A 10869-nucleotide genomic window follows, 5' to 3' on the forward strand; every position below is an offset into this window, starting at 1 on the left:
ATTCTGCCCCACTGTGTCCAGCATTCTGCCCCACTGTGTCCAGCATTTCTGCCCCACTGTGTCCAGCATTTCTGCCCCACTGTGTCCAGCATTTCTGCCCCACTGTGTCCAGTATTTCTGCCCCAATGTGTGTCCAGCATTCTGCCCCACTGTGTCCAGCATTTCTGCCCCTGTGTGTCCAGCATTCTGCCCCACTGTGTCCAGCATTTCTTCCCCTGTGTGTCCAGCATTCTGCCCCACTGTGTCCAGCATTTCTGCCCCTGTGTGTCCAGCATTCTGCCCCACTGTGTCCAGCATTTCTGCCCCACTGTGTCCAGCATTCTGCCCCACTGTGTGTCCAGCATTTCTGCCCCACTGTGTCCAGCATTCTGCCCCACTGTGTCCAGCATTCTGCCCCACTGTGTGTCCAGCATTCTGCCCCACTGTGTGTCCAGCATTCTGTCCCACTGTGTGTCCAGCATTCTGCCCCACTGTGTGTCCAGCATTCTGCCCCACTGTGTCCAGCATTCTGCCCCACTGTGTCCAGTATTCTGCCCCACTGTGTGTCCAGCATTCTGCCCCACTGTGTGTCCAGCATTCTGCCCCACTGTGTCCAGCATTCTTGCCCCACTGTGTGTCCAGCATTCCTGCCCCACTGTGTGTCCAGCATTCTGCCCCACTGTGTCCAGCATTCTGCCCCACTGTGTCCAGCATTCTGCCCCACTGTGTTCAGCATTTCTGCCCCTGTGTGTCCAGCATTTCTGCCCCACTGTGTCCAGCATTCTGCCCCACTGTGTCCAGCATTTCTGCCCCACTGTGTCCAGCATTTCTGCCCCACTGTGTCCAGCATTCTGCCCCACTGTGTCCAGCATTCTGCCCCACTGTGTCCAGCATTCTTGCCCACTGTGTCCAGCATTTCTGCCCCACTGTGTCCAGCATTCTGCCCCACTGTGTCCAGCATTCTGCCCCACTGTGTCCAGCATTTCTGCCCCTGTGTGTCCAGCATTTCTGCCCCACTGTGTCCAGCATTCTGCCCCACTGTGTCCAGCATTCTGCCCCACTGTGTCCAGCATTTCTGCCCCTGTGTGTCCAGCATTTCTGCCCCACTGTGTCCAGCATTCTGCCCCACTGTGTCCAGCATTCTGCCCCACTGTGTCCAGCATTTCTGCCCCACTGTGTCCAGCATTCTGCCCCACTGTGTCCAGCATTCTGCCCCACTGTGTCCAGCATTTCTGCCCCACTGTGTCCAGTATTTCTGCCCCACTGTGTCCAGCATTTCTGCCCCACTGTGTCCAGCATTCTGCCCCACTGTGTCTAGCATTCTGCCCCACTGTGTCCAGCATTCTGCCCCACTGTGTCCAGCATTTCTGCCTCACTGTGTCCAGCATTCTGCCCCACTGTGTCCAGCATTCTGCCCCACTGTGTCCAGCATTTCTGCCCCACTGTGTCCAGTATTTCTGCCCCACGGTGTCCAGCATTTCTGCCCCACCGTGTCCAGCATTTCTGCCCCACTGTGTCCAGCATTTCTGCCCCACCGTGTCCAGCATTTCTGCCCCCCGGGCCCCCCTGGATGCCGCTCTCAGAAAGAAAAAAAAACACGACTTCTTACCTGGCCATGCTGCAGCGCCGGGCGAAGATCCCCCCTGGCTCCACACAGACGCACTCGCCGGGCCCGGCGGCTGACAATGACGTCAGACGCCGGCGACGCCGGCGAGTGCGCACTGCGGCCGGGGCCCTATTCAGCTGCCAGCCTCAGACTGGCTGGCGGCTGTTAACTATTGACGTGCGGGCGCGGGCCCGCACGTCAATAGTGTGCCGCCCGCAGCGCCTGCAGGGGGGGCCCGGTGAGCAGATGAGACGGTGCCCGATGCGGGCCCCCTCTGCTCACCGGGCCCCATACGCCAGTCACGGCTGTCATGCCCTGAGTGTGGGTATACCATCATATTTTACACAAATCCAGCTAAACCAACATTCCTTCTAAGGAATAATGATGGAGTATGTAGATTACAGTGCTAGGTAGGCAGGGGAGGATATGTGGCTCTATACATATCAGTGCAAGGCATGCAGGCAATGTATGTGAGTATATACAGGGTGTATATGGCTACACCTAAACAAAATGAGAATGGTTGGTGATATCAACTTCCTGTTTGTGGCACGCACATTAGTATATGGGAGAGGGAAAACTTTTCAAGATGGGTGGTGACCATGGTGGCCATTTTGAAGTCACTTTGGATCCAACTTTATTTTTTCCAATGGGAAGAGGGTCATGTGATACATCAAACCTATGGAGAATTTCACAAGAAAAACAATAGTGTGCTTTGTTTTAACGTAACTTTATTCTTTCATGAGTTATTTACAAGTTTCTTTTTTGTTTACAGCCATTGACATGTCGCAGAAGTTAACACGTGAGGAGCGGACAGAAATTGTGTTGATGTCTGGCTAACGTAGTACCCGGGTCATTGCAGCAGATTTCGATGCGAGACACCCTACGCAAGAAAACTGTCACCATTCCCATTTGATTTAGGTGTATCCACATAAATGGCCCACCCAAAAAAGTTTGCCTCATCACGGAACATAAAGTTCTGTGTAAACTGAGGGTCCTGTTCCAATTTTTGTTTTGCTCATTCTTCAAATTCAGCACGCCGATCTGGCATTAGTCGAACATCCCTTCGGCGGATTTTAGCTACTCACAAATGGCACCCTTAGGCTAGGTTCACATTGCGCTAGGTGAGCCCGTCTAGCGGACACGTTTTTAAGTACTGAAAACGCAATATAACGCACATACTAACGCGCCCATAGACTTGCATTGTCTGACGCATCGTGACGCATGCCAAAATTGGTATGCGTTTGTCACATAACGTTTTTTTCTGACGGACCTTGGAACGCGGCGTGCAGCGTTTTCGGGTCCGGCCAAGCTAACGCAATACTAACGGAAGCGTTCATTCTGCCATAGAAGGCTATGGCAAACGCAGTCAGACGCAAATCATGAAAAATTTCCAAATAGAACCACACGTTTTAATAGTGTTTGAGGGTGGTCCATGTGGTCATGTGACAGGAAATGTGATTTCAGCCAAAGGAGGAATATCCCACCCACACATTTCTCCTGAGGCCTACTGCACGTGACAGAGTCTTGCAAAAGATCACAGGAAATGTAAGTACATTTCTATATATTATACTAGCTATTGAACCCGTTCTACGCCCGGGTGGCGAGCATTTATATTGGTATATGGTCTCCATCCTGGTATGTGCTGCTCCATCCTGCGTCCCCATCCTGTCATGTGATGCACCCATCCTGCGTCCCCATCCTGTCATGTGATGCACCCATCCTGCGTCCCCATCCTGTCATGTGCTGCACCCATCCTGTGTCCCCATCCTGTCATGTGCTGTTCCCTTCCTGCGCCCCCATTCTGACATGTGCTGCTCCCATCCTGCACCCCCATTCTGACATGTGCTGCACCCATCCTGCGCCTCCATTCTGACATGTGCTGCACCCATCCTGCGCCTCCATTCTGACATGTGCTGCACCCATCCTGCACCTCCATTCTGTCATTTGCTGCTCTCATCCTGCGCCCCCATCCTGTCATGTGCTGCTCCCTTCCTGCGCCCCCGTTCTGTCATGTGCTGCTGCCATCCTGCGCCCCCATTCTGTCATGTGCTGCTGCCATCCTGCGCCCCCATTCTGTCATGTGCTGCTCCCATCCTGCGCCCCCATTCTGTCATGTGCTGCTCCCATCCTGCGCCCCCGTTCTGTCATGTGCTGCCCTATTCTTTCATGTGCTGCTCCCATCCTGCACCCCCATTCTGACATGTGCTGCACCCATCCTGCGCCCCCATTCTGACATGCGCTGCACCCATCCTGCGCCTCCAGTCTGACATGAGCTGCACCCATCCTGCGCCTCCATTCTGACATGCGTTGCACCCATCCTGTGCCCCCATTCTGACATGCGCTGCACCCATCCTGCGCCTCCATTCTGATATGCGCTGCACCCATCCTGCGCCTCCATTCTGACATGTGCTGCACCCGTCCTGCGCCTCCATTCTGACATGCGCTGCACCCATCCTGCGCCTCCATTCTGACATGTGCTGCACCCGTCCTGCGCCTCCATTCTGACATGCGCTGCACCCATCCTGCGCCCCCATTCTGACATGCGCTGCACCCATCCTGCGCCTCCATTCTGACATGTGCTGCACCCATCCTGCGCCTCCATTCTGACATGTGCTGCTCCCATCCTGCGCCTCCATTCTGACATGCGCTGCACCCATCCTGCGCCCCCATTCTAACATGCGCTGCACCCATCCTGCGCCTCCATTCTGACATGTGCTGCTCCCATCCTGCGCCCCCATCCTGTCATGTGCTGCTCACATCCTGCGCCCCCGTTCTGTCATGTGTTGCTTCCATCCTGCACCCCCGTTCTGTCATGTGCTGCTGCCATCCTGCGCCCCCGTTCTGTCATGTGCTGCTCCCATCCTGCGCCCCCGTTCTGTCATGTGCTGCTCCCATCCTGTGCCCCCGTTCTGTCATGTGCTGCTCCCATCCTGCGCCCCCATTCTGTCATGTGCTGCCCTATTCTGTCATGTGCTGCTCCCATCCTGCGCCCCCGTTCTGTCATGTGCTGCTCCCATCCTGCGCCGCTGTTCTGTAATTTGCTGCTCCCATCCATATGCCCCATACGCTGCTCCATAAAGGTTTACGGCCCCTATAAAATGCTCCATAGTATATGGCCCCATACACTGCTCCATTATGGTTTATGGCCCCCATAAGATGCTCCATAGTGTATGCCCCATACGCTGTTCCATAAAGGTTTATGGCCCCCATAAGATGCTCCATGGTATATGCCCCCATACACTGCTCCATTATGGTTTATGGCCCCCATAAGATGCTCCATAGTATATGCCCCCGTACACTGCTCCATTATGGTTTATGGCCTCATAAGATGCTCCATACTATATGCCCCCGTACACTGCTCCATTATGGTTTATGGCCCCATAAGATGCTCCATTGTATATACCCCGTATGCTGCTGCAATATATATATAAAAAAAAACATACTCCCCTATCATCGCTGGGCACCGAGTGCTGGGGGGCCTGAGCAGGCGGGGACAACGGCGCGCTGTGGGGGTAAGGTGCCGGTATCGCCGCTAGCTCAGGCCCCCCAGCACTTACTATATTCACCTGTCCTCCGTTCCACCACTGCGCTGGTCAGTCAGAGGGCGGCGCCGGCGCGCATTAAGCGCGTCATCACGCCCTCTGAACTGAACATCACAGACCGAGGACCGGGAATATGGCGGCGCGCAGCGGTGGAACGGAGGACAGGTGAATATAATACTTACCCTCCTGGCGGTCCCTGCTTCTCTGTTGGAGATCGCGGTGTGCGTTCAGTGTTTACGCATACCGCGATCTCCTGGGAGCGTCACTCTGTGAGGCCCAGACTGCGCTGGCGCTTGCGCTTGCGCAGTTTATAAAGGCTTCGGACAGAGTGACGCTCCCAGCGTTATATTATAGATATCTCTGTATACAACATGGAAGTCTGTAATGTCCGTCGGATGTGTGTATACTAAAAATGTATTGCTTTGTTGCACGCAGATGTCGGATACTGATGTCAGCAGCAGCAGCAGCGTGTCTGCGGTGTTTTCTTCGCAATCGGTAGGCTTGCACTTTAAAAAACCACAATAATGTTGTGTGAAACTCCATTGTATTGAGCTAAGCACATTTATAAAAATCATGTTTTTATTGTAAATAGGAGTCTTCTGAGCTCGAGGCTGCTAGACCCCCCCCCAAAAAACAGGCAAAAACCACAAAGGTACATGGCTCACATTTTTAATTTTTCAGGCATAAATTTATTGATCCAATTAATGTAATTTTTTTTTTCATTTTACATAAACAATAGGTTGTGGCACACGGAGGACACAAGAGAAAGAAGGTTCCTAGCCGTCTGTCGTCGCCACAACTGCCAGTGGTAAATATAAAACTAGAAATTTTCTATCCAATATTTATCAACAATCTATCTATTCACTTTCTATCTACTATATCTATAAACTATCTATCCACTATCTATCGCTCTATCTATGTATCTATCTATCACTCTATGTATCTATCTATCGCTATATCTATGTATCTATCTCTCTATATCTATGTATCTATCTATCTATCTCTATATCTATGTATCTATCTCTCTATATCTATGTATCTATCTATCGCTTTATCTATGTATCTATCTATCTCTGTATCTATGAATATGGCCATCCAGTGAAATTGACCCTTTCAACATAACGTTTTGTGTTTACATAGTCCAAGTCAGCGACCAAAAAAAAAAGGATTGTCGTTGACGAAGAGCCATTGACTATTCACAACGAGACACTGATCAACCTTGTGGAAGCCAACCCCTCCATATGGGACCAGAGCGACAGCTCCCACCATGACATCGTGAAGAACCGCAAGTTGTGGGATCAAATTATCTGTCACTTCGATCCCCGATACATGGAGAAGTCGACAACCTCAAAGAAAAAAATTGGTAAATATTGGTGACGTTACATTGCAAAATGTGAAAAAATAAAAATAAATTTTTCTATCCTATCTACCTATCCACTTGTTGTCTGCTATCTATCTCTCAATTCTCAACTATCTATACACTATTTCTAAACTATTTCTCTATTATCTATCTAATAACTACTATCTAACAACTATCTATCTACTATCTATATATCAACTATCGTAACAAACTATCAACAATTTTACTACTATTAATATTAATATTAATATATCTTCAAACTATCTATCTACTATTTATATAACTTATTGTTTTTTGTTATTTAAAGCCGATGCTGTCCATACCCATTGGAAATCCATACGCGATCACTTTGTCCGTGACTACCGCAACAGTCAAAATGCACCAAGCGGATCAGGTGACAAACGGGTGACCCCGTATGTGCATTACGACCAATTGCTCTTTCTTCAAAAAACATTGTCTCAGCGCTCGTAAGTACAAAGAGGTCTGTGTGCAAGACAAAATTGTTGAAAGGAAAATAATTAATTTTTTTTTTTTGGGTTACAGCACGATATGCAGTACCGCTGCGCCTAGACCGGCAGAGGAACTGGAGCCTTCTCCAGTGGAACCAACCCAACCTGAAGATGTGTCTGGCATCAGCGAGCCACGATCTGTGGAGAGAAGCACTGTTGCTGCTGGTGTGAGTGCCCGGTTGCAATCACAGCGTGGACGCAAGCAAGCATCACAAAAAGATGAAGCTGATGCAATTATCGTCGATGGACTCCAACGGGTAGAGGACATGTGTCGCAGTGAACTCAAAGACCTGAGGCGGGAAATTACCGACCTGCAATCCCGCGAGTCTGTATACTCTGCTAATGAGTGGAAGCTACTTTTTTTGTCCTATGTGCCTGTCGCTCAAAATATCCCGGCACATAGAAACCTTATGTTTAGGCAAAGACTGAACGACCTTCTTGAGGAATTTGTGGGCCCCCAGGAACCCGCTCCATCGGGAACAAGAAGAATGGACATGCCGGCCTACAACCCTCAATATAGAGGCCGGGGTGAAACGAGCGTGGAACCTCATAGACAATGTAGCAGTCCATCATACAGTTGGGCAGACAATACGCCCGTGCAGTACCAAAGTCTATAGTACTGTTCACTGTCCCCAGCCAAGTGCAATTACCGCGTTGCAAGTTTTGTTGTTTTTTTTTTTTTTTTTGTAACACCCAATTTCTATTTTAGGTTTTTTTTCATCTCTATGGGATATCATATGTTAAACCTGTCTACCAACAGTTTGTTGGAAAAAATCCATAAACATTTAGTAAACTGTTTAAAATTTAAGATTCTTGTATGACTTTAACTTTTAACACAACATAATAACATGAAGGTAACTTTTTACACGACATAAGGTTGTGGGAAATAAAACAAACAATAACAGCCACACACATTTCAGCAAAACATCAGGATACAACTTCAGACTTTAAATTATTTTCACACGTGTCTGTCTTGCCATGGAACATGGCCTTCATGCGTGAAGTAATGTGCAAATTGATCACGAATCCTGATTATTTGTGCTGTAGACCGAACAGCAGTTGATTCAATGCTAATGAGGTTCGACTCACATTCATCGGGGTCTACCACCTGGGGTTCATGTCTCGCCACAAAATTATGCAGACAGATGCACGCCTTCACAACACGGTCCACATTTTCTGGTTGCAGTTGCATGCAGGTTAGTAAAATCCGCCATTTTAATGTCAAAATCCCAAAGGCACACTCCACATAACATCTTGCCCGGCTCAAGCAATAATTAAAAATGCGCCTGGTGGAGTTTAGACTACGGCTTGAGTACGGCTTGAGGAGATTTTGTCCGAGTTGGAACGCCTCATCACCAACTAAAACAAAGGGCAAACTTGGGTCTTCGGTCCCTGGTAGAGGTCGTGATGAGGGTATGTTAAAATTTTGGCTGTACAAACATCGGCCCATGTTGGAGTCTCTGAAGACTCTGGAATCGTTAGTCCGGCCATAAGCACCAATATCCACAGCAACAAAACGGTACCTGGCATCCGCAATCGCCATCAATACTATAGAAAAGTATTTTTTATAGTTGTAGTATAGTGAGCCACTATGCGCTGGTTTCTGAATTCGAATGTGCTTGCCGTCCACGGCACCAATACAATTGGGGAAATTAGCCACATCCTCGAACTGTTGGGAAATCGATAGCCACATTTCTGATGTTGGTGTTGGTAGCACAAGTGGTTGCAAGTTGTACCAAATGGCATCACAAGTTTCCCGAACCAGTTGGCAAATTGTTGACTTCCCAAGTCTAAATTGATAATGCAGTGACGCAAAAGATTCTCCGGTAGCCAGATATCTGTCGGCATTCAAAAAGAAAAAAAAATTAGAATTTTAAAGATCAACTAAAAGGCTAGTTACCATAGAATATACAATTGCTAAATGAACATTATGCCACACGATACCGAGATCTAGTCTTTGTCAATAGAATGATAAAAAAATGTATAATTACCTCACAGTCACTACTAAACGTTGCTCCGCACAGATGCTTTCACGGAAAGTGCTGCGATGATGATGTATCTCATCCTTCACATGTGAGAGCAGAACATCAAAGGTCTCAATGGACATCCGTAGATAGCGTTGGAATTTGAAGGGATGATCCCGAAGCTGAACATACAGGGTGTGAAAGGCACCATATGTATTCCGCAAGAAATTCACTTCGTGGATCCAATATCTCCTTTGCGAACTACGCTTTCTCTGCCGAAGTCGCAACCGTATCAAGCGAAATCTAACGAGCTCAGACACAAACATCTTGCTAGCAGAAGTTCACTCAATGCTTTCAAAATGGAGAATGAGTCTGCACCCACACCCGACAATGACAAAAGGGAAAAAAAAAAAAAAAGGACAACTTTATTGACAGTGACAAACGCAGACAAACGGATACTTCGTAACGGACATCCAAATGAAAAAACGCGATCACATGCGTTAACGCAAGCGTTACCGTGACGACGATTTTACACAAATTTTGGCTCCTTTTCTGTACATGCGTTTAACGAATCCGTTTAACGCCATGTACTTGACGCAATGTGAACCTAGCCTTACAAAATCCAGTTGCTGCAGCATCCAGATCGGCGCGCTGAATTGTATGGGTTTCAAATTTGTGCATTTCAGGCCTAATTTCACCATGTTTTGGCGGTGTGTTACCATAGTTCTATACAGTATTTTTCTGTAAAAAACAAAAATACAGGCCACATATTGAACAGTGTGGTATCTATGTCAGACGCCTGATCTATCTGTGGGCTACAAATTTGGGCATTTCAGGCCTACATTCACCTTTTTTTGCGGTGTGTTACCCTAGTTCTATACAGTATTTTTCTCTTAAAAAAACAAAAATACAGGCCACATATTGAACAGTGTGGTATCTATGTCAGACGCCTGATCTATCTGTGGGCTACAAATTTGGGCATTTCAGGCCTACATTCACCTTTTTTTGCGGCGTGTTACCCCAGTTCTATACAGTATTTTTCTCTTAAAAAAACAAAAATACAGGCCACATATTGAACAGTGTGGTATCTATGTCAGACGCCTGATCTATCTGTGGGCTACAAATTTGGGCATTTCAGGCCTACATTCACCATTTTTGCGGTGTGTTACCCTAGTTCTATACAGTATTTTTCTCTTAAAAAAACAAAAATACAGGCCACATATTGAATAGTGTGGTATCCGTGTCAGACGCCTGATCTATTTGTGGTCTACAAAATTGGGCATTTCAGGCCTACATTCACCTTTTTTGGTGGTGTGATACCCTAGTTCTATGCAGTATTTTTCTGCAAAAAAAAAAACCAAAATATTGAGCAGTGTGATATCTCTGTCAAGCGCTTCTTCTATCTGTGGGCTAAAAATTGTGGCATTTGAGGGCTCCATTGAACTGTTTTTGCTGTGTCTTACCCTGGTTATTAACAAGTTTGGTAAAACAAAAGAATTGTTACCTACAGTCCAGATATTTTAAACTGTGGTTTTAACGCACACTCACCACATACAGCTCTGGCAAAAATTAAGAGACCACTGCAAAATGTTCAGTTTGTCTGATTTTTCTCTTTATATGTATATTTTTGAGTAAAATCTAAATTGTTCATTTATTCTTAAAACTACTGACAACATGTCTCCGAATTTTCAAGCAAAAAATTTTGTATTTTTTTCCTGAAAAGAATAAATGATCAAAATTAAAAAAAAAAAACAGTACTCTCAGACCTCAAGTAATGCAAAGAAAACAAGTTCATAATCATTTGGAAACAATAATACTAATGTTTTAACTCAGGAAGAGTTCAGAAATCAATATTTTGTGGAATAACCATGATTTTTAATCACAGCTTTCATGCGTCTTGGCATGCTTG

Source organism: Ranitomeya imitator, chromosome 4, assembly GCF_032444005.1.
Source record: "Ranitomeya imitator isolate aRanImi1 chromosome 4, aRanImi1.pri, whole genome shotgun sequence".
Taxonomy (NCBI): Eukaryota; Metazoa; Chordata; class Amphibia; order Anura; family Dendrobatidae; genus Ranitomeya; species Ranitomeya imitator.